The sequence below is a fragment of the Ailuropoda melanoleuca genome, chromosome 1, assembly GCF_002007445.2.
Source record: "Ailuropoda melanoleuca isolate Jingjing chromosome 1, ASM200744v2, whole genome shotgun sequence".
NCBI classification, from domain to species: domain Eukaryota; kingdom Metazoa; phylum Chordata; class Mammalia; order Carnivora; family Ursidae; genus Ailuropoda; species Ailuropoda melanoleuca.
This window is the reverse complement of record NC_048218.1, coordinates 68,962,404-68,986,159: the sequence shown is the minus strand read 5'-3', so window position 1 is coordinate 68,986,159 and position 23,756 is coordinate 68,962,404. Positions and strand designations below refer to the sequence as shown.

Sequence of the window (23,756 nt, the reverse complement as noted above, 5' to 3'; positions counted from 1 at the left end):
ATGTGTTCAGTTTAAAGTCTTTTCTAGGCATCTTATAGATGGATCTTGCTTTTTTTCATTAAGTCACCCTATATTTTTTTTTAGTGGAGTATTTAGATCATTTACATTTAAAATAATTATTGATAGGTATGTAGTTATGCCATTTTATTCACTCTTTTTTGGATGTTTTGTTGTTCTTCTCTGTTCCTCTCTTCTCTTACTCTTTTCCCTTGTGATTGATCAGTTTCTTTAGTGGTATACTTGTATTCCTTTCTATTTTTTGTGTATCTATTATAGGTTTTTGTTTGTGGTTATAATGAGATTTATATTTGATATCCTAAGTATATAGTAGTCTATATTGAGTTGATGGTTCTTTAAATTTGAACACATTTTAAAAGCCCTTCATTTTTAAAAATTTTATTTCCAGGATAGTTAACATACATATTATATTAGTGTCAGGTTATAATATAATGTTTTATAAATTCCTTCTGTACCTGGTGCTCATCACGACAAGTGCACTCCTTAACCCCCTTGACCTATTTCATCCATCGCCCACCCTCCTCTGGTAACTGTACCTTTGTTTTCTATAGTTAAGAGGCTGTTTCATTTTTTACTCCCCCTCCATGTTTTATGTATATGATGTTACATTTTACATCTTTTTATTTTGTGAGTCCCTTAACTGATTTTTTAGGTATAATTGATTTTATTACTTTTGTCTTTTACCCTTCATACTAGTTTTATAATTGATTGATCTACCATCCTTCCTGTATGTATGCTTTTATTTGTGAATTTTTTTCTTCCATAATTTTACTTCTAATTATTGTCTTTTGTTTTCTGCTTAAAGAAGTCCCTTTAACAGTTTTTATAATGAAAGTTTAGTGGTGATGAACTCCTTTAACTCTTATTTTCCTGGGTAACTCTTTATCTCTCTTCCAATTCTTTTTTTTTTTTCAAGATTTTATTTATTTATTTGAGAGAGAGAGCATGAGCAGGGAGGAGGGCGAGAGGGAGAAGCAGACCCCCTGCTGAGCAGGGAGCCGGATGCGGGACTCAGTCCCAGGACACTGGGATCATGACCTGAGCCAGAGGCAAGGCAAAACTGACTGACGTGTGACCCACGCGCCCTCTCTTTAAATTCTTAAGGATAACCTTGCTGGGTAGAGTATTCTTGGCTGTAGGCTCTTTCTTTTCAGCACTTTGAATATATCTGGTTACTCTCTTCTGACCAGCAAACTTTCTGCTGAAAAATCAGTTGATAACCTTGTGGGATTTCCCTTAAATGTAAGTATTCTTTTCTCTTGAGTTTTTCAAGATTTTCTCTTTATGTTTTAGTTTTGGTATTTTTCATAATTACATGTCTTAGTGTGGATCTCCTTGGGTTCGTCTTATTTGAGCATCTCTGCCTCTGGGATATGGATGTCTGTTTTCTTCCCCCGGTTAGGGAAATTTTAGGTATTATTTCTTCAAGTAAGTTTTTTGCCCCTTTGTATCTTCTCCTTCTGGGACCCCTATGATGCAAATGTTAATATGCTTGATGTTTCCTAGAAGTCCCTTAATCCTTGTTTTTTAAATTCTTTTTTTTTTTTTTTGTAGTGTTGCTTGGGTGGTTTCCACTACCTCCAGATCACTAATCTGTTCTTCTTTATCTTTCATTTTTTTAAAGATTTTATTTATTTGAGAGAATGAAAATGAGAGAGATCACAGAAGGAGAGGGAGAAGCAGGCTCCCCGCCGAGCAGGGAGCCCGATGCAGGGCTCGATCCTAGGACCCTGAGATCAAGACCTGAGCTGAAGGCAGACACTTAACTGACTAAGCCACCCAGGCGCCCCTGTTTCCTCTTTATCTTTTAATCTGCCGTTGATTTCCTCTGGTGTATTTTTCATTTATTATATTCTTCAGGTGTGATTGGTTCTTTTTGTATTTTCTCTCTCTGTTGAAATTCTCACTGGGTTCATCTACTCTACTTTCACATCCAGTGAATTTCTTTATGGCCATTACTGTGAACTTCTTATGAGGTTGATTGCTTATCTGCATTTCGTTTAGTTCTTTTTCTGAGGTTTTATTTTGTTCTGTCAGAGCATATTCCTCTTTCTCCTCATTTTGTTTGACTTTTTGTGTTTCTTTCTGTGAATTATGCAGACTAGGTACTTCTAGAGTTGAAGGAATGTTCTTGTGTAGGGACATCCCCTGTGTAGACTGTGTGTACCTGGTTGCTTTGGCGGGGTGGCTGGAGCTGTAGTGGGTGCAGCCTGGAGATCCTGGGGCATTCCACTCGGTGGGTGCCCTAACAGGGCATCTGGAGCTGAAGCAGGCATGGGTCATGGGGTCCTGGGGTGCTCCACACAGTGGACACTGGCAAGATCGCAAGATCCCAAAGTGGATGCAGGCTGAGTGGTTTCAGGGTACTCTGTACCTGGGACACACAGGCAGGATGGCTGGAGCTGAAGTGGCTATAGGCTGGGAAGCTTTGTGATCTTGCATGAATGGGGGCCCTGGTGGGTAACTGGAGCTGAGGTGGGTGTGAGCTGGGAGGTTTCATGGTGCTTCGTGTAGCGATTGACCTGGCAGGTTGTCTGGAGCTGAATTAGGTGTGGGCCCGGAATGTCCTAGGATTCTTTGTACTTGTGTCGCCTTGGTCAGTTGGTTGGAGCTATAGTGGTCACTGTCTAGGAGTGTTCCAGTGTGTGTTCCACTGGGGTTGTCTTGGTGCGATGGCTGAAGCTCAGGGTGGTTTGAGGCAGTGGGGCCACCTTCGGGGTAAGCTGGGTCTGGTGTGGGCTAGGGGCCACTACTTGTTGAGGCAGCAGGTGGCTCGGATGCCTGGACCTTGTTCCCATCTTCACTGTTAAGGTGGAGGGGGAATGTAAATAGTATTGCCACCAGTCCCTTTGATTTCAGAGTTCCTGCAGCTCCCCTGCTGTTTGAGTTTTAGGACTTGTTCCTGGATATTTCAGTTGCTCTTTTATTATTTTTTTAAAGATTTTTATTTGCTTATTTGAGAGAGAGCGAAGGAGAGAGCATGAGTAGGGGAGAATGGCGGAGGGGCAGAGGGAGAGGGAGAAACAGACTTCCCTCTGAGCAGGAGCCCGATCTGGAGCTTGATCAACCGAAGGCAGACGCTTAACTGACCGAGCCACCCAGGCACCCCTCAGTTGCTCTTTTAAACCACAGCTTTTTTTTTTTCTTCTGTATTCCAAGGTGTCTGGGGCTGGTGTATATTAGGGGCTTGGGGATTGTTGTGGCAGTGGGCCCACTAGGGCACTTGGACCCTGCTCCCGTCTGCTGCACTTAAAAGGTGGAGGGGGAATGTACTAGGTGGCGCTGGCTGGCCCACACCTAAGGGAGTTCCAACAGGCTAGGACCATTTGGAGGAGGGTTAGTTCCTTTTCATTGCTATTGTCATTTTAAAATGCATCTTTTTTCTCTGTTCCAGGGCAACTGAATGTGTTCCTGTTTCCACAGTACCGTCCCTCTCCACTGCAGTTTGCAGTGTCAGGGGTGGGATTTTCACTGTTAACGTGTCTGTGCCTCCATCTCTCCTGCCATTCTCTGTGTGGTCCCTTTATCCTTTGTTTTGCTGTTCAGTCAGCCCTCAGTTCTCTTTCAGGAGGAATTGCTCTGTGTTTACCACATTTTCTTTACTTATGCATTGTTTATGCACACTTAGGTGGCTTCCATGTCTTGGCTATTTTAAGTAATGCTGCAATGAAGGTGGGGGTGCATGTATCCAAAAGTAGGTTTTTTCAGCCTCTATAACTATGTGATCCAATTCCTATAATCTCTCTTCTCTTCTCTCTCTTCCTTTCTCCCTCCCTCTCTCTCTGTCTCTCTCCCTGTGTCATTATCTGTATCCATTTTATTCTGTTTCTGGGAGAACCTTGACCAATACAGATTTTGGTACCAAGAATGGTTCTAGAGGAATAGAAATTTAAGGTTGTTTTCTGATTTGGTTCTGTTGTTTCTGGAATTGGCTCTCTAATCTGATTAGATTTAAAGAGACTAATGACTCTATTTCCCTTAGGAAAGAGAACACTGATAGTCCAGGGTGGGAACTGTTCATAGAGATATGCAGAAACTCTGCATCAGATACTCCTAATCAACCACTCATAAGAAGCAAGGAGCTAAGTGACACAGAATATAATACTTTTCAACATTTTTTTTGAAAGCTAAGGAATATAATAACATTGGTTGGTTGTTTCTAATGTTGCCGGACAGAGTGGTGAAAGAAAAGAGTGAGCTCAGCGATTTGAATTCCCAGCTCAAGTGCCACATAAATGACCTAAGAGCATTATGTATGCCTTGAAGGAGAGTCTTATCTCATAGCTGCAGGGTTGAAATTGCTGAAAATCAAATACAGAATCTTACCTTGTAATTGGCTGAGTTACAACATAAGTTTAACTCTCACCCTTGCAGGATATCTTCTGTTAAAGTGAGGGCATTGATTGGAAAAGAATGGGATCCTATAAATTGGGATGAGGATGTATAGGAAGATCTTGATGAGGCTAGGGACCGTTGAGCTTCTAAATACTGAAGAATCTTCTTTGCCAGTAGAAGAGGTCTTCCCAATCCCAGTGGAAAGCCTCCCCACCCCCAGCAGAATTGACCTGCCCAGCCCCAGGAAAAGTATTTCCCTCAACTATAGCAGGAGTGGCCTCCCTACCCTCAGTAGCAGCCACCTCCCTACTCACAGCAGGATGGGTCTCTCCACCTGTCTATGGAGAACCTCATTAATGTGGGTGCAGCTTTAGGAATTTGACCTGGTTGTGCATACCGTACATGTTGGCTGGGGGAGGCAGGACTGGCAGGTGTGAGGAGATAGACTGGAGGTGGGATCTGCCAGAGCAGAATTCCCACCTTTACCCCTCTTTTAATGGTGCATGTTCTATTACAAGTATATTGTATTTCAGTCGATCCGGCTTGCAGCAGGGCAATGGAATTCCAGTGGAGATTGAATAATTCTCCGTGAACCAGGGGTGCAAAGTAATTTACCCATCCTGGTGGGATGTCCCATTGCAAACTCCAGTAGTTAACACCTTTTCCAGGCGTGGTGGGGTATGATATTCTCAGCAGCATAGCACATTGATCTGTGGTGAGAATCTGGATGTCTCCTGTGATTCCATACCTTTATACACTTTCATGGTGTTGGGTATCTCAGAGGTGGGTTGATGGGATATATTCTCAATCCATCCCTTGGTAGGAAGGGAAGTTCTTACCATGGTAATGTGTCCCTTAATGCTGTCTAGTCATATCTGATTCTATGCACATTTTTAAATATGGCATTCTAGTCAAAGCACTGGTAATGTAACCGGTGTTTCCAATTGTGTCCTGTTATAAGGAGAACAGGTTCTCATTGAACTTATGCAAATAACTATATCATCATGGATAGAAGAATAATCACTAAGAGTTTCTGAATTCTGAAGAGATCAGGTAGGGAGAAAAAGAGAAATGTTTTATCATTATTGACAAAGGTATATGTTAGCAAATTGCTAATAGCCTAAGAGAAAAGAGGTAAAGTTTATTTTAAATATGTAAGACGCACACACACAAAGAACTGTTTTAAACAAAAAGACATAAAAATTATAATCATTCTCTAGTGCCATATAACTCTTGTTCTTGATCTTTTGTTAGCAGTTTAGTGAGTTACATCAGTTTTTTTCATTAGAGTTCTGTAAATTCTTTTTTTTTTTTTTTTTTTTTAAGTTTTTTTTTTTATTTATTAGAGATAGAGACAGCCAGCGAGAGAGGGAACACAAGCAGGGGGAGTGGGAGAGGAAGAAGCAGGCTCATAGCTGAGGAGCCTGACGTGGGGCTCGATCCCATAACGCCGGGATCACGCCCTGAGCTGAAGGCAGACGCTTAACCGCTGTGCCACCCAGGCGCCCCTAGAGTTCTGTAAATTCTTAGTTCAGTGGTATGATCTTAGTTATCAGAAACCTTTACTTGTCAGAGCCCTTCCCATGAATCTCTTTAAAGATGAAGTAGTTTTGCAGGAACACTTCTATAAAACATCAGAGTAAAACAATAACTGTCTGCAAATGACAAAAGACTTGAAAATGGTCATGCATACAGATCTGATGAGAGTTCATTATAATGCATTTGACAAGGGAATTTGATTATTTCTGTGACATCATTTTTTAGAAATTTTATTTATTTTTTTATATGTATTTTTTAAAGATTTTATTTATTTATGTGACAGAGAGACAGCCAGCGAGAGAGGGAACACAGCAGGGGAGTGGGAGAGGAAGAAGCAGGCTCCCAGTGGAGGAGCCCAGTGTGGGACTCGATCCCGGAATGCCGGCATCACGCCCTGAGCCGAAGGCAGATGCTTAACAACTGCGCTACCCAGACGCCCCTAAAAATTTTATTTCTTTAAGTAATCTCTATACTCATCATGAGGCTTGAACTCTCATGACCCTGAGATCAAGAGTTGCATGCTCTTCTGGCTGAGCCAGCCCGGCACCCCATTGTAACTTCATCTCTAAAATAACTAGAATTATATAGGAGGAGGTCATTGAGAGGATGTGACTGCCAGTTGACCCACAAGCTGGACCTGGGCAATCAGAGGCTCCTGAACTCCTCCCCTATTGGAATGTACATTTTGTCCACCATTCTCATAGTGGGAGCTGTTTTCAAGGGTGCAGCCTTGAGAGAGCAATGTGTTGCTGAGACCATCTGGAAGGAATATGTGACTGAATCTAGTTAACTATATAAATTCGTAAGGCTCTGGTGGTTGGAGGCAGAGATTTACTCATTTTGTGGCCGCCCAGAACAAGTCTTACATGTAAGTTCCCTTGCTTATTAAAATTGTTACATACTAATCTGGAGAGGTCTCTTTCTTTGTACTCCCCTAGCCCTCTGTGTATGGGGCCCATTTGTGAATGAACAGTTGGTCAGCCACCTAGGAGACCGGAGAAATGGGTCTGTGGGGGGAAATTCTGAGTTGGCCATCAACCTCTGTGTGGGGAGGGGTAGTTTGTATGTTAGATGCTTGATCACTGCTTAAGTACAGAGACCTCTGGAAATGCTGTGATTGTTTTGATGTGCTTGTTTGAGAAACTGCATAGTGCATTGTAGCAAAGAAAGGAAACAGATGACTTCTATGTTGAGCTGGTCTATACTGTAGGCAGTTCAGCCCCATTAGAGGCTGAAGCTCCAGTTAGAAAGTTGGCAGAATAGCCGAGTTAGAGAAGGATGTTATCCAGAGTTATCCACTACTCAGCTAACTTTGGGGCTAGCAGACAAGGTGGGAGAGCAGGATAGGAAGTTGGAGACCTTTGCACAGCTAGGAGGACACAAACTGCCATGGCTTAAAGTTCGAATGCTTGTGACAAAGTCTGATTGAGACACTAAGAGGTGGAATTACTGGGAAATTGAGGAGAACAGAGTGGAGAATGTTATGATTGACAATGAAACAGATGAAATTTTAAAATACCAACTGCTATTGAAGCTTCCTTACCCAAAATTTAGTGTACAGTTTCCATGAGATTATTCATCAAGGGCAAATACAAATCTTAAAAGTCTTCTCCACAAATATTAGTTAAAAGCTTTTTATGCATCCAATTTCTTGGGTCCAGCTCATGGGTCAACCAGTGGTCACATCCTCTCAATGACCTCCAACAACTCACTAAGCAGGGATTCTTTTTTTTTTTTAATTTTATTATATTATGTTAATCACCATACAGTACATCCCCAGATTCCGATGTAAAGTTTGATGCATCATTAGTTGCGTATAACACCCAGTGCACCATGCAATACGTGCCCTCCTTACTACCCATCACCAGTCTATCCCATTCCCCCACCCCCTCCCCTCTGAAGTCTTCAGTTTGTTTCTCATAGTCCATAGTCTCTCATGTTTCATTCCCCCTTCTGATTACCCCCCTTTTCTTTATCCCTTTCTTCCCCTACCGATCATCCTAGTTCTTATGTTCCATAGATGAGAGAAATCATATGATAATTGTCTTTCTCTGCTTGACTTATTTCACTTAGCATTATCTCCTCCAGTGCCGTCCATGTTGCAGCAAATGTTGAGAATTCGTTCTTTCTGATAGCTGAGTAATATTCCATTGTATATATGGACCACAGCTTCTTAATCCAGTCATCTGTTGAAGGGCATCTCGGCTCCTTCCATGATTTGGCTATTGTGGACAATGCAGCTATGAACATTGGGGTGCATATGGCCCTTCTCTTTACTACGTCTGTATCTTTGGGGTAAACACCCAGTAGTGCAATGGCTGGGTCATAGGGTAGTTCAATTTTTAACTTTTTAAGGGACCTCCACACTGTTTTCCAGAGTGGCTGTACCAACTTGCATTCCCACCAACAATGTAGGAGGGATCCCCTTTCTCCACATCCTCTCCAACAATTGTTGTTTCTTGCCTTGTCTATCTTTGCCATTCTAACTGGCGTAAGGTGGTATCTCAGTGTGGTTTTGATTTGAATTTCCCTGATGGCTAATGATTTTGAACATTTTTTCATGTGTCTGTTAGCCATTTGTATGTCTTCATTGGAAAAGTGTCTGTTCATATCTTCTGCCCATTTTATGATTTGTTTATTTGTTTCTCGTGTATTGAGTTTGAGAAGTTCTTTGTAGATCTTGGATACCAGTCCTTTATCTGTGGTGTCCTTTGCAAATATATTCTCCCATTCCGTGGGCTGTCTCTTAGTTTTTTTGACTGTTTCCTTGGCTGTGCAGAAGCTCTTTATCCTGATAAAGTCCCATAAGTTCATTTTATCTTTTATTTCTCTTGCCTTTGGAGATGTGTCGTGAAAAAGGTTGCTCTGGCCGATGTCATAGAAGTTGTTGCCTATGTTCTCCTCTAGAATTTTGATGGATTCCTGTCTCACATTGAGGTCTTTCATCCATTTGGAGTTTATTTTTGTGTATGGTGTGAGAGAGTGGTCAAGTTTCATTCTTTTGCATGTAGCTGTCCAATTTTCCCAGCACCATTTATTGAAGAGACTGTCTTTTTTCCACCGGATGTTTTTTCCTGCTTTATCAAAGATTAGTTGCCCAAAGAGCCGAGGGTCCATTTCTGGGTTCTCTATTCTGTTCCATTGGTCGATGTGTCTGTTTTTGTGCCAGTACCATGCTGTCTTTGTGATCACAGCTTTGTAGTACAGCTCGAAATCCGGCATTGTGATGCCCCCAGCTTTGTTTTTCCTTTTCAACAGTTCCTTGGAGATTCGGGGCCTTTTCTGGTTCCATACAAATTTAAGGACTATTTGTTCCAGTTCTTTGAAAAATGTCCTCGGTATTTTGATCGGGATAGCATTGAAAGTGTAGATTGCTCTGGGTAGTATGGACATTTTAACTATGTTAATTCTTCCAATCCATGAGCATGGAATATTTTTCCATCTTTTTATGTCTTCCTCAATATCTTTCAAAAGTGATCTATAGTTTCTAGCATATAGGTCCTTTACGTCTCTGGTTAAGTTAATTCCAAGGTAACGCATGGTTTTTGGTGTTATTGTAAATGGGATGGATTCCCTAATTTCTCTTTCTTCAGTCTCGTTATTCGTGTATAGAAATGCAACTGATTTCTGGGCATTGATTTTGTATCCTGCCACCTTACTGAATTGTTCTATAACTTCTAATAGTTTGGGAGTGGATTCCTTTGGGTTTTCCATATAGAGTATCATGTCATCTGCAAAGAGAGACAGTTTGACTTCTTCTTTGCCGATTTGGATACCTTTGATCCCTTTTTGTCTTCTGATTGCTGTTGCAAGGACTTCTAGTACTATGTTGAATAATAGTGGCGAGAGTGGGCATCCTTGTCGTGTTCCTGATCTTAAGGGAAAGGCTTCCAGCTTTTCCCCATTGAGAATAATGCTTGCAGTAGGCTTTTCATAGATGGCTTTTATGAGATTGAGAAATGTACCCTCTATTCCTACACTCTGAAGGGTTTTAATCAGGAAAGGATGCTGTATTTTGTCAAATGCTTTTTCTGCATCAATTGAGAGGATCATATGGTTCTTGAGTCTTTTCTTGTTGATATGATGTATCACATTGATTGATTTGCGAGTGTTGAACCATGCTTGCATCCCAGGTATGAATCCCACTTGGTCATGATGGATAATCCTTTTAATGTACTGTTGGATTCTATTAGCAAGGATCTTGTTGAGGATTTTGGCATCCATATTCATTAGAGAAATCGGTCTGTAATTCTCCTTTTTGAGGGGGTCTTTGCCTGGTTTGGGGATCAAGGTAATATTAGCCTCATAGAATGAGTTTGGTAGCTTTCCTTCTGTTTCTATTTTTTGAAATAGCTTTAGGAGAATAGGTATTATTTCTTCTTTGAATGTTTGGTAGAATTCCCCAGGAAAACCGTCTGGGCCTGGAGTTTTATTATTTGGAAGGTTGTTTATCACTGACTCAATTTCTTCATAGTTAATTGGCCTATTTAAGAAATCTATTTCTTCCTGTTTCAGTCTTGGTAGTTTATAGGTTTCCAGGAAGGCCTCCATCTCTTCCAGATTGTTTAGTTTTTTGGCATATAGCTGTTGATAAAAGTTTCTAATAATCCTTGCAATTTCAATGGTGCTGGTCGTGACCTCTCCCTTTTCAGTCATAATTTTAATAATCTCAGTCCTTTCTCTTTGTTTTTGGACAAGTTTTGCCAGTGGTCTATCAATTTTATGGATTCTCTCAAAGAACCAGCTTCTAGTCCTGTTGATCTGCTCTACTGTGGTTCTGGTCTCTAATTCATTGATTTCTGCTCTAATCTTGGTCAACTCCTTCCTTGTCAGTGGGTTAGGCCTGTCCCTCTGTTGCTGTTCCAGTTTCTTGAGGTGAGAATATAGAAACTGCATTTTAGATTTTTCTATTCTTTTGAGTGAGGCTTGGATGGCTATGTATTTCCCCCTTAGGACTGCCTTTGCAGTATCCCATAGGTTTTGGACCGTTGTGTATTCATTCTCGTTGGTCTCCATAAATTGTTTAATTTGTTTTTTGATTTCCTGGTTTATCGAGTCATTCTTGAGCAGGATGGTTCTTAGCCTCCAAGTGTTTGAGTTTCTTCCAGGTTTTTCCTTGTGGTTGAGTTCCAATTTCAGAGCGTTGTGGTCTGAGAATATGCAGGGGATAATTTCAATCTTTTGGTATTGGCTGAGACCTGTTTTGTGTCCCAGAGCATGATCTATTCTTGAGAATGTTCCATGGGCATTTGAATAGAATGAGTATTCTTTGGTTCTGGGGTGTAGTGTTCTATATATATCTATGAGGTCCAACTCGTCGAGTATGGCATTCAAAGCCTTTGATTCTTTGCTTAGTTTTTGCCAGGGTGTTCTGTCTATTTCTGATAGTGGGGTGTTGAGGTCCCCTACTATTACTGTGTTCTTATCTATATGTCTCTTTATTTTGGTTAAGAGTTGGCTTGTGTATCTTGCTGCTCCCCTGTTGGGGGCATATATATTAATAATTGTCATATCCACTTGTTGAATACTTCCTTTAAGAATAATATAGTGCCCTTCTGTATCTCTCTCTATGGCCTCTAGTTTAAAATCCAGTCTATCTGATATGAGAATTGCTACTCCAGCTTTCTTTTGAGGTCCATTTGCGTGGAAGATGGTACTCCATCCCCTTACTCTAAGTCTGAATGCATCTTTGGGTTCAAAATGAGTCTCTTGTAGACAGCAAATGGATGGGTCATGTCTTTTTATCCAATCTGCAACCCTGTGGCGTTTTATGGGAGAGTTTAAGCCATTTAGATTGATAGAGATTATTGACAGATATGATTTTAATGATGCCATTTCTCTTTAAAGTCTTTGTATCGGTTGTGACTTGCTGCTCTGTATCACTCTTGGGGCCTTTTTACCTTTATAGAGCCCCCCTTAATATCTCCTGTAGGGCTGGTTTCGTGGTTACGAAATTGGTTAATGATTGGCGATTTTGGAACGTCTTTATTTCTCCATCAATTCTGAATGACAGCTTTGCTGGATAAAGGATCCTTGGCTGCATGTTTTTCTCTGAAAGAGCTTTAAAAATGCCCCCCCAAGCCTTTCTCTCATTCCAGGTCTCTGTAGACAGGTCTGACGTAATCCTGATACCTTTGCCTTGGTACGTGAGAAATTTCTTTGCCCTGGCCGCTTTCAATACTGTATCCTTGGATCTAATATTTGCGAATTGCACTATGACATGCCGTGGCGTAGGTTTGTCCTGGTTGAGCTTGGATGGGGTCCTCTCTGCCTCTTGGACACGAATGCTTGTTTCCCTTGCTAGATTAGGGAAGTTTTCAGCTACAATTTGTTCAAATATCTCTTCTAGACCTCTGTTTTTCTCCACCCCTTCAGGGATGCCGATGATTCTGACATTGGATCGTTTCATAGAGTCAGTAATCTCCCGTAATCTACATTCGTGGGCGTGGATTTTTTTAAGACCAGCTTCTATTTTCGTTTTTTCTTCTACTAACCCATCCTCCAATTCGCTAACGCGTTCCTCTGCCTCGGTGACCCTGGCCGTCAGAGCCTCTAGTTTTGACTGTATTTGGCCCACTGAGTTTTTAATTTCTGTCAGATTCGCTCTCATTTCTGCCCTTAGGGATTCTATATTCTCAGCAACGCTTTCTCTGATGCTTTTTTCAAGTTTACTCATCATCTTGACCATTGTTGCTCTGAATTCCATTTCTGATAATTGGGATACATCCATATGTATTAATTCTGTGGCCGAGGCCAATTCTGTGGCAGAGGCCACAGACTCATTATCTTTTCTTTGCTGGGGGGGACTTCTCCTTCTCGTCATTCTGATGAAGAGAGATTGCAGGGTTGTCCAGAGCCCAAGTGTTGACTGGGACCCAGGCCGTGCGCCCTTGTTTTATAGAGATCTTAGGGATGTGGGCTTCTTCCTTAAAGAGTTTATTTATTTATTTGAGAGAGAGAGAGACAGTCAGCAAGAAAGGGAACCCAAGCAGAGGAGTGGGAGAGGAAGAAGCAGGTTCCCGGTGGAGAAGCCCGATGAAGGACTCCTTACGGAGCGTTGTGATCACACCCTAATCCGAAGACAGGTGCTTGGTGACTGCGCCACTCAGGCGCTCCGGGTTGTGGGCTTCTTGATTTTTCAGCCTGCCTTCTGGGGGAGGGGCCTGCCTGCAGGTACTCAGAAAACCCTGTTTGGGTAGAGTCTCTGTGTCCCTTGCGAGGGGGGATGGGGATGGGCACCCTGTGAGCCGGTATTTCCGGGCTTTTGTTCTCTGGCGGCTTTCCCTGGCGGTTTGCTATGCCTCTTCTGAGAGAGCAGCAGCGGCTGAAATTCAGCCTCTGTCTCAGAACAGAGGGATCGCGGATCGTTCTCCACTGATGTTCTGGCCACTTTAACTCTGTTTCTGTTGGTGCTGCTCAACCCTGCAGCATCCCGGGCTGTGCGCCCCACACCCGGCGTCCCAGCCCTCACTTCCAGGGCCGGCACGTCTCTGTCCTTTGTGTTTCCAACCCCGCCCGCCGCCAGCCGCCCCGCGCGGGCTCCCGGAGCTCCCCGTCTCAGTCTGGTGTCTCACGGGTGCTGACCGCGAGTCCGCCTGCTCCCCCGTGCAGGTGGCCCTCCAGCCGCCAGCCGCCCCGCGGACGCTCCCGGAGCTCCCGGTCTCAGCCTCGATCCAGTGAGCACACCGGAGCTCCGGAGCTCCGTGAGATGCTTGGTGGTGCACGCTCCCGGCTCACGGACTCAGTCTGCCGTTTCCAGAGTGCGGGTCCGCGGTCCGCCCGCTCCCCGGTGCAGGTGGCCCGCCAGCCGCCCTGCGCGCGCTCCTGGAGTTCGCGTTCTAAGTCTGTTGTCTCGCGGGTGCCGTCCGCGAGTCTGCCTGCTCCCCCGTGCAGGTGGCCCGCCAACCGCCAGCCTTCTCGCGTACGCTCCCGGAGCTCCCTTCTCAGCCTGCTGTCTCAAGCGTGCGGGTCCGCGGTCTGTCCGCTCCCCCTTGCAGGTGGCTACCGCTTCCCGGCGCCCTGACACGGCGGCTCCCTCCCCCTTCTGTTTAGCTTCCGATATCTGTGCGCGGTTTCACGGCTCCCCGCTTCGTACCTCGATACTCAGCGCTGGAGATGTTCATTTGTAGAGATCCAGATGTATCTTCCTGCGTCTCAGGCTGATTCCGTGGATGTTCCTGCTGGTGGTACCTATCCAGCTCAACTCAGGGGACCGGCTGAAAAAGGGGTCCCCTACTCCTCCGCCATCTTAACCTCCTCTCTAAGCAGGGATTCTGCATGTAATGTAGCTTGGGGAATTAGAAAGGGCTTTAAATGGTTGGATGGTTGGCTGAAATATGGAACAAAGGATGGCCCATCTTATGTGAATTGGAAATCTTTGTGAGTGGAGCCCTAGCATCCTTAAAGATCGTTAAAGAGCTCTGTGATTGCTCTTCTCTGTAGGCCAGACCTTGCAGTGGGAACCACAGCTGCTCAGTTGGAAAGCCTAAATGCAATGGGAGTAATTGGATCTTGGGATGGCAGGGACCAAGTGGTGCCACTCAAACACCAAAGGGAAGGTGGGTGTGGTTATTGTAATGGACAATAGAGTCAAGGCAGCAGATTTTTCTGATTCATGCAGACTTATGGCACTGACTAGTTATTGTGTTCTAAAAAGTGAAATAAATAGGAAACATACTAGATTCTTACTTGATGTGTATAAACAGAAAAGTTTTAGGTCACATGAACAAAAGTCTAACTCAAATCCTAAAAATAAAGAGTTACAACTTCTCAATAAATTGCCACACTTGAGAAAGTTTGCAGGCCCAGAGCCCTTTGAATGAAGGGGAGGCCAGTTCCCTTGTGGAAGGACCCCAGTACACTACTGAGAATTTATACTGTTACTCTGTTGTACAAAAGGACCTACAGCCTTTTACTGAGGTAACTGTACATTGAAGAAAAGGCAATAATCAGACCTTTCAGGGACTACTGGACGCTGGATTTGAACTGACACTGATTCTTCAAGGAGACCTGAAACATCTCTGTGGCCCTGCAGTCAGAGTATGGGCTTATGGATGTCCATGATCAATGAAGTTTTAGCTCATATCTATCTCACAGGGAGTCCAGTGGGTCCTCAAACCCATTCTGTGATGATTTCCTCAGTTCCAGAATGCATAACGGGAATAGACACACATAACAGCTGGCAGAATCCCCATTTTGGTTTCCTGATCTGTGGAGTGAGGGCTATTATGGTGGGAAGGGCCAAGTAGAAGCCATTAGAACTGCCTCTACCTAGAAAAATAATAAATCAAAAATACTTAAATAATAAATTTTTAAAAAAACCAAATTTCTGTAGGGATGGCAGAGATTAGTGCCACCGTGGCGGATTTGAAAGATGCAGGAGTGGTGATTTCTACCACATGCCTCTTCAACTCTTCTATTTGATCTATGCAGAAGACAGGTGGAGAATGACAGTGGATTATTTTAAGCCTAACTAGGCAGTGACTGCAGTTGCAGGTGCTGTACTAGATGTGGTTTCATTGCTTGAGCAAATTAACAGATTATGTGGTACGTGGTATGCAGCTATTGATTTGGCAGATGCAGTTTTTTTCTCCATACGTGTCCATAAGGCCCACCAGAAGCAGTCTGCTTTCAGCTGGCAAGACCAGCAGTATACCTTCAGTGGCCTACTTTAGGGGTATATCAACTGTTTAGCTCAATGTCGTGATTTAGTTTACAGGGAACATGATTGCCTTTCCCTTCCACAAGATGTCACACTGTCTTATTGTATCGATGACATTATGCTAATTGGACCTAGTGAGTGAGAATTAGCAGGTAAACCAGACTTATTGATGATATAGTTGTATGTCAGAGGGTGGGAAATGAACTAAAATTCAGGGGTCTTCTATCTGAAATTTCTATAGATCCAGTGGTGTGGGGCACCAATGTTGAGACATCTAATGTGAAGGATAAATTGTATTTGGTCCCCTTTACAACCAAGAAAGAGGCACAGTGCCTAGTGGGCCTCTTTGAATTTTGGAGGGAGCATATTCTTCATTTGGGTGTGTTACTCCAGTCCGTTTGCTGAGTGACAGGGACAGTTGCTAGTTTTGACTAAAATCCAGAAGAGGAGAAGGCAATGCAGCAGTCCAGGCTGCTGAGCAAGGTGTACTGCATGCACTTGGGCCACATGATCCAGAAGATCCAATGGTGCTTGAAGTGTTAGTGACAGAGATGGTGTCTGAAGACTTTGGTAGACTTCCATAGGTGAATCACAGTGTTGTCCTTTAGGATTTTGGAGCAAGAGTCTGCCATCATCTGGAAATAACTGTCATTTTGAGAAATTGCTCCTGGCCTGCTACTGGGCCTGAGACTGAACGCTTGACCATGGGCCACCAAGTTACCATGTGACCTGAGCTGCCTTTCATGAACTGAGTGTTGTCTTACCCAGCAAGCCTTAAAGTTGGGCATGCAAAACAACACTCCATCACCAAATGGAAGTGGTATATATGTGATCAGGCACAAATGGATCCTGAAGACACAAGTTACATGAAGAAGTGGCCCAAATGTCCATGGTCCCCACTCTTGCTCTACTGCCTTCTCCCGCCCAGCCTGCATCTATTGCTTCACGTGGGAGTTCCCTACAGTCAATTGGCAGGAAGAAAAGACCTGGGCCTGGTTTACAGATGGTTCTACATGGTATGCAGGTACCACTCAAAAGTGGACAGCTGCAGCATTGTGGCCCCTCTCTGGGACATCCCTGAAGGACATTAGTGAAGGGAAATCCTTCTAGTGGGCAGAACTTCAGTTAGTACCCCTGATTGTTCACTTATGTTGGAAAGACAAATGACCAGATGTGTAATTATATACCAGTTCATGAACTGTGGCCAATGGTCAGGGACTTGGAAAGAACATGATTAAAAAATAGGTGACAAAGAAATTTAGGGAAGAGGTATGTGGATAGACTTCTCTGAGTGGAAAAAGGTGTGAAGATATCTATATCTTGTTTGAATGCTCGCCAGTGGTTTGGTTACCTCACCAGAGGAATATTTTAATGATCAAGTGGGTAGAATGACCCATTCTGTGGGTACCATTCACCTCTTTTTCCAGCCACTTCTGTCATTGCCCATGGACTTATGAACAAAGTGGCCATGTGGCAGGATGGTAGTTATACATAGGCTCAGCAACATGGACTTCCACTTACCAAGCCCAGCATGGCTATGGCCAACATTGAGTGTGCAGTCTGCCAATGGTAGAAACCAAAACAGCCCCTGATACGGTATCATTCCCTGTTATAATCAGCCAGCTACCTGGTGGCAGGTTGATTAGACTGCTCCCATCATGGAGGGGGCAGCATTTGTCCTTACTGGGATAGACATACTAGATACAGATTTGCCTACCCTGCATGCGGTGCTTCCTCCAAAACTACCATCTGTAGGCTTAAGGAATGCCTTATCCACCATTGTGGTATTTCACAGAGCATTGCCTGCAGATCAAGGAACTCACTTCACAGCAAAAGAAGTATGACAATGGGCTCATGCTTGTGGAATTCACTGGTCTTATTATATTCCCTATCATCTTTTTTAAAGATCTTTTTTAAAAAAAGATTGTATTTATTTGAGAGAGAGAGAGAGAGAGCACGAACAGGGGGAGGGGCAGAAGGGGAGGGAGAAACAGACTCCCTGATAAGCAGGGAGCCCAATCTCAGGAAACGAACTGAGGGTTGCTGGAGTGGAGGTGGGTGGGAGGGATGGGGTAGCTGGGTGATGGACATCGGGGAGGCTATGTGTTCTGGTGAGCACTGTGTATTGTGTAAGACTGATGAATCACAGGCCTATACCCCTGAAACAAATAATACATTATATGTTAATTAAAAAAACCCACAAGTTAAAGGTTACCTAAAGCCCAATATTTAGATAAAGTTTAAAATCATGTGAGAAACAATAGTAAGTCTGGTGAATTTTAATGTTTGTAGATATAGTCATTCTACAGTACAAGTATTAAAATATGCATGAAGCTGATAAAAAAAAAAAATTCCGGATAGGATAGTGTTTACTTCTGGGGAGGAAGGAGAGAGGGAGGGAATGATATCAGAACACACAGGGCTTTGTTTTTATATGCAATTTTTTTTATTAAAGAATGGATTTGAGGCAAAGAAGGAAAAGTTAAAATTTAATAAGGCTAGGTGGTGGATGTGTGGGATTTTTTGCTGTATTATGCTGAATTTTCTGATTGTGTTATATTCTGTATGCATATTGTTGTAAACATTAGTAATAAATATTTCATAAAAAATAAAGTCAATGGAAAACTACAACCCACCAATCCAGGCAGGACCACTAATGGCCCACACCCTTCAGGAATGGAAGGGTTACCCTGCTAGCTGAAGAACAATGACCAGCTGAGGTAGGTGTTCATTGAAGGCAAAGGGAATACAGAATGGGTATTAGAAGAAGGTAGTTATAAATACCACCTACAACCACATGACCGGTTACAGAAATGAAGGCTGTAATTGTGATGAATATTTCCTCATTTTGTCATAAATATGTTTGCGTGCATATATACACATAAATTAAGCAAATATCTTTGTTTCTTATTCCCTTATGAATTGACCTTATATCAGTTTTTAAGTATTGCTAATTTTACATCGAAGTATTTAAGTTACAGGACATCAGAAGGGTAAACAGTCAAGGACTCTACCTCATCTTCTGGAGAAGGGATTAATACATTTTCAGTTGTATGTAGGAGAGCTGTATCATGTTAGGTAGAATTATGACCTTGTTATTGTCTTTATTTGGAGATTAAATATAGTTTAAGGAGATATGTATTGGTGTCAAGTTGACAGGTGGTGGACTTATGTTAGTTTTATGTATCATCATGACTGAGCTACAGGATACTCAGTTGGTAAAACATTATTTCTGGGTGTGTCTATGAGGATGTTTCCAGAGTAATTAACATTTGAATTGGTAGACTGAGTAAAGAGCAGCCTCACTAATGTGTGTGGGCATCATCCAATCCATTGAGGGCCTAAGTAGAACAGTCAGAGGAAGGGCAAATTTACTCTTTGCTTGAGTTGCAACATCCTTCTTCTGCCCTTGGAGATTGACACTCCTGGCTGTTGGGCCTTTAGACTCAGACCGGAACTTACACCACTGGCTCCTCATTTCTCAGGCCCTTGGGTTCTGACTGAATTACACCACCAGCTTGCAAATGGCAGATCTTGGGATTTCTTGGTCTCCATAATCACATGAGCTAATTTGTATAGTAAGTCTCCTCATCTATATAGCTGTATTTATATCTGTAGCTCTGTATCAGTCCATCCATCCTATTGGTTCTGTTTCTCTGCAGAACCCTAATACAATATGGACTCTAAAACAGTCAAATTCATAGCATACAATAGAATGGTTGTTGCCAGGCGCTGGGGTGAGGGGGAATGGGGAGATGGGAAAAGGGTACAAAGTTTCAGTTATGTATGATAAATAAGTCCTAGAGATCTAATATGTAGCATAATGACTAGTTAGAAATACTGTATAAACTTGAGATTTGCTAAGAGGTGTTCTCATCATTCACACAAAAAGGTAATTATATTAGATGATGATTGTAGTGATTGTTTCACAATGTATAGATTTATCAAAACATCAAATTCTATACCTTAAGTGTATACAGTTTTTGTCAGTTATACCTTATTAAACCTGAAACAAGGATAAAAACATCCAGGTCAGAAGGAAAGAAGTAAAACTATATTTACTTTCAGAAGACATAATTTTCTTTTTTTTTAAATTTTATTTATTTGAGAGAGAGAGAGAGATAGCCAGCGAGAGAGGGAACACAAGCAGGGGGAGTGGGAGAGGTAGAAGCAGGCTCCCAGCGTAAGAGCCTGACGTGGGGCTTGATCCCAGAACTCCAGGACCATGCCCTGAGCCGAAGGCAGACGCTTAACGACTGAGCCACCCAGGTGCCCCAGAAGACATAATTTTCTATATGAGAAATCCTAAGGCATCTACACACACAAAACTATTAGAACTAATAACTGAGTTCAGAAACATTGCAGGATACAAGATCAATATAAAAATCAGTGTTACATCTATATACTAGCAATTCAAAAATGAATTAAAATTTTATTTATAATAGCATCAAAAAGAAATATTAGGAATAACCAAGGAAATGCATGACGTGTACACTGGAAATTGCAAAACATTGGATGAAATTAAATAAATGGAAAGATATTCTATGTTTATAGATCAGAGGGCTTAATATTGTTAAGATGGTAATACTACCCAAAATGATCTACAGATTCAATGTAATCTTATCAAAATTTCAGATGCCTGTTTTTCCCTAGCATTGGCAATCTGATCTTAAAATTCATATGGAAATTCAAGGAACCCATAAGAGCTAAAAGAACCTTGAAAAAGAGCAACAAAGTTGTAAGACTCATTTCCCTGTTTTTTAATTTACTACAAAGCTACAGTAATCAGAGCAGTGTGATACTGTCATGAAGATAGTTATATAGATCAGTGGAAGAGAATTGAGAGTCCAGAGATAAACCAGTACGTCTTTTGATTTTCAACAAGGATGCCAAGACAATTCAATGGAAAAAGAACGCTCTTGTTAACAAATCTTGCTGGGAAAATTATACCCCTGTCTTGCACTATATATGCAAATTGACTCAGTGTATCAAAGACCTGTATATAAGAACTGGAGCTGCAAGATTACAAGAAGGCATAGGTGTTTTTGTATTTTTTGGGTAAATACCCAGTAGTGCAATTACTGGATTGTAGGGTAGTTTTATTTTTAACTTTTTGAGGAACCTCTATACTTTTTTTCACAGTGGCTGCACCAGTTTGCATTTCCACCAACGGTGTAAGAGGTTTCCTTTTTCTCCACATCCTCACTGTTTCTTGTGTTGTTGATTTTAGCCATTCTGACAGGTGTGAGGTGATATTTCATTGTAGTTTTGATTTACATTTCCCTGATAGTGAAATAGGTGATGGGGATTAAGGAGTGCGCTTATGATGAGCACTGGATGATGTATGGAATTGTTGAATCACTATATTGTACACCTGAAACTAATATAACACTGTTAATTATACTGGAATTAAAATAAAAACAAAGTTATAAGTGTACATCTTGTACTTAGATTAGGTCATGGCTTTTTAGATATGATACCTAAAGGAAAAACAACAAAATAAAATATAAATTATGCTTTATCAAAATTAAAAGAATTTCTTTGCTGCAAATGACACTATTAATAAAATTTTATTCATTAAAAATTTGTTTTCAATAAAATGAAAAGCAAATCCACAAAAAGGAGAAAATATTTGCATCATATATCTGATTAAGGTCTAGTATCTAGAATGTGTGAACTCTTAACATTCATTTAAGAGTTCTTTCAACTCAAATGGCATACAGCCCAGGGCACCTGGGTGGCTTAGTTGTGTCCAACACTCAATTTTGGCTCAGGTCTTGATCTCAGGCTCGTGAGTTCAAGCCCTGCATTGGGCTACATGCTGAGTGTGGAGCCTACATAAAAAAAAAGGGCCTACAATTCAACTTAAAAACGGACAAAGGATTTGAGTAGACATTTCTCCAAAGAAGATACATAAATGACCAATAAGCACTTGAAAAGATGCTCACCATCATCAGTTGTTAGAGAAATACAAGTCAAAATGAGATTCCACTTCACACACAGCAGTATGTCTATAATAAAAAAGTTAGGGGCTCCTGGGTGACTCAGTCGGTTAAACGTCTGACTCTTGATCTCAGTTCAGGTCTTGATCTCAGGGTTGTGAGTTCAAGCGCTGTGTTGGGCTCCATGGGGGTGTGGAACCTACTTAAAAAAAAAAGACACTAACAAATGATGAAGACATGGATAAATTGGAATCCTCATACATTGCTAGTAGGAATGGAAAATGGTGCAGCTGCTATGTGAAACAAAATATCAAAAGGTTAAGCATTGAGTTAACAGGAATTCCACTCCTTGGTACATACCCAAGAGAATTGAAAACGTGTTCATACAAAAAATTATACACAAGTGTTCATAGCAGCATTCCTGATAATAGCCAAAATGTCAATTAATGGATAAACAAATGTGACATTTCCATACAATGGAATATTATTCACACATTCAAAGCAGTGAAGTACTAATGTATGATATAACATGAATGAACATTAACAACATTATGCTACATGAAAGAAGTGAGTCACAAAGGGCCATATATTTTATGAATTCATTTCTATGAAATGCCCATAACAACGCAAAAACATAGAAAGTAGATGGTTGGTTGCATAGTAATATAGTGGGGAGCATGGTGGGCGGGAGAATACCAGTTGGTATAGACTTTCTTTTAAAGGAGATGAACATGTTTTAAAATTAATTGTAATAGTTGAACAACTCTGTAAACATACTAATTCACAAATGTACAATTTATGAGTTTGAATTTTATGGTATCTAAATTATATCAATAAAATGTTCCTAAAACAGGAACCCCAGGACCATATCACTTCATTGGTGAATTCTAATCATTTAAAGAAGAATTAATATCAATCATAAACTCTTCAAAAACTAAAGGAACAGCTTCAGCTTTATTCTGTGAGACCAGTATTACCTTGATGGCGAAAGTTGCCAAACACTTCAGAAAAAATATAAAACTACTGCACAATGTTCCTTATGAATATAGATATAAAAATACACATCAAAATAACAATTCCCTTCTATTCCTAGTTTACTATGACTTTAAAAAATAGCTTTATTGAAATTCACATATAGGTGTTAAGTTTTCTCAAGAATTGATACTGTTTCTTTCTTTAGCCTGCTAATATAATGGATTACACTGGTATTTAAATATTGAGCAAACCTTACAGAGTTGGAAGAAACTGGTCCTGGTATATAATTATTTTCATACATTTTTGGGTTCAATTTGTTATTTTGTTGAATATTTTTAAACTGAATGAGAGATATTTGTAAATTTTTTGTGTGTATGTAGTATAACTGCACAATGGAATATTGTTCAGCCATAAAAAGTAATGCTGTACTGATATATGCTACATGGTTGAAGCTTAGAAACATTATGTTAAACAAAACAAGCCAGTCTTAAAAGATCATGATTTCATATGGTTCATTTCATATAAAATATCCAGAATAGGGAAATCTATAGACACAGAAGGTTAGTGGTTGCTTAGGGTTTGGAAAGATGAGGGAAGCTAAATTGTACAGGGTTCCTTTTTGAGGTGATGAAAATGTTCTAAAATTGACTGTGGTGGTAGTTGCCCATATCTGTAAATATAGTGAAAACCACTGAGTTGTACACTTTAAATGGGAAAATTGTGTGGTGTGTGAATTATAACTCAAAAAATCTGTTTTAAAAAAGAATGGAGTCCTGGGGCGCCTGGGTGGCACAGCGGTTAAGCGTCTGCCTTCGGCTCAGGGCGTGATCCCGGCATTATGGGATCGAGCCCCACATCAGGCTCCTCTGCTATGAGCCTGCTTCTTCCTCTCCCACTCCCCCTGCTTGTGTTCCCTCTCTCGCTGACTGTCTCTATCTCTGTCAAATAAATAATAAAAAATAAAAAATCTTTAAAATAAAAAAAAATAAAATAAAAAAAGAATGGAGTCCTGGGTAGTGTCATCAGCAAGATAGCAGAATAGGAAGCCCCAGAACCTCCTTCCCCCACACAAACACCAATTTACACGGACCAATTGCCTTTGTAAGAAATCAAGACACCAGTTAAGAGGTTCCAGCACTCCAGGTGAGCATGAAGCCAACTGCATCAAAGCCTGGTAGGAAAATTCGTGGTACTCACTCACTAGAGCCCCTCCTCCCAGCACAGTAGGCATGATTGAGAGAAAACTCCCAAACCTCTACTGTACCCCTGCATGTAGAAAACACGTG

The 23,756-nt window shown here is 41.5% G+C and overlaps 1 protein-coding gene and 1 long non-coding RNA gene across 15 annotated transcripts in view; both read left to right on the top strand.

Moving 5' to 3' along the window:
- LOC105242166 overlaps positions 1–17,517 on the top strand; it is a 42,596-nt gene extending 25,079 nt beyond the window's left edge. For 2 of the 8 annotated variants that reach the window (XR_004625487.1, XR_004625482.1), the window contains exon 6: positions 3,413–5,662. This is a non-coding gene — a long non-coding RNA (uncharacterized LOC105242166). Of the gene's footprint in view, positions 1–3,412; positions 5,716–16,161 lie in introns of those variants that run through there. The other 6 variants (XR_004625485.1, XR_004625490.1, XR_004625489.1 and 3 more) reach the window with 6 other exon arrangements.
- Positions 1–23,756, top strand: part of DLG1 (discs large MAGUK scaffold protein 1) — a 1,062,265-nt gene that overhangs the window by 868,289 nt on the left and 170,220 nt on the right. The gene's annotated exons all lie outside the window — the stretch shown is intronic.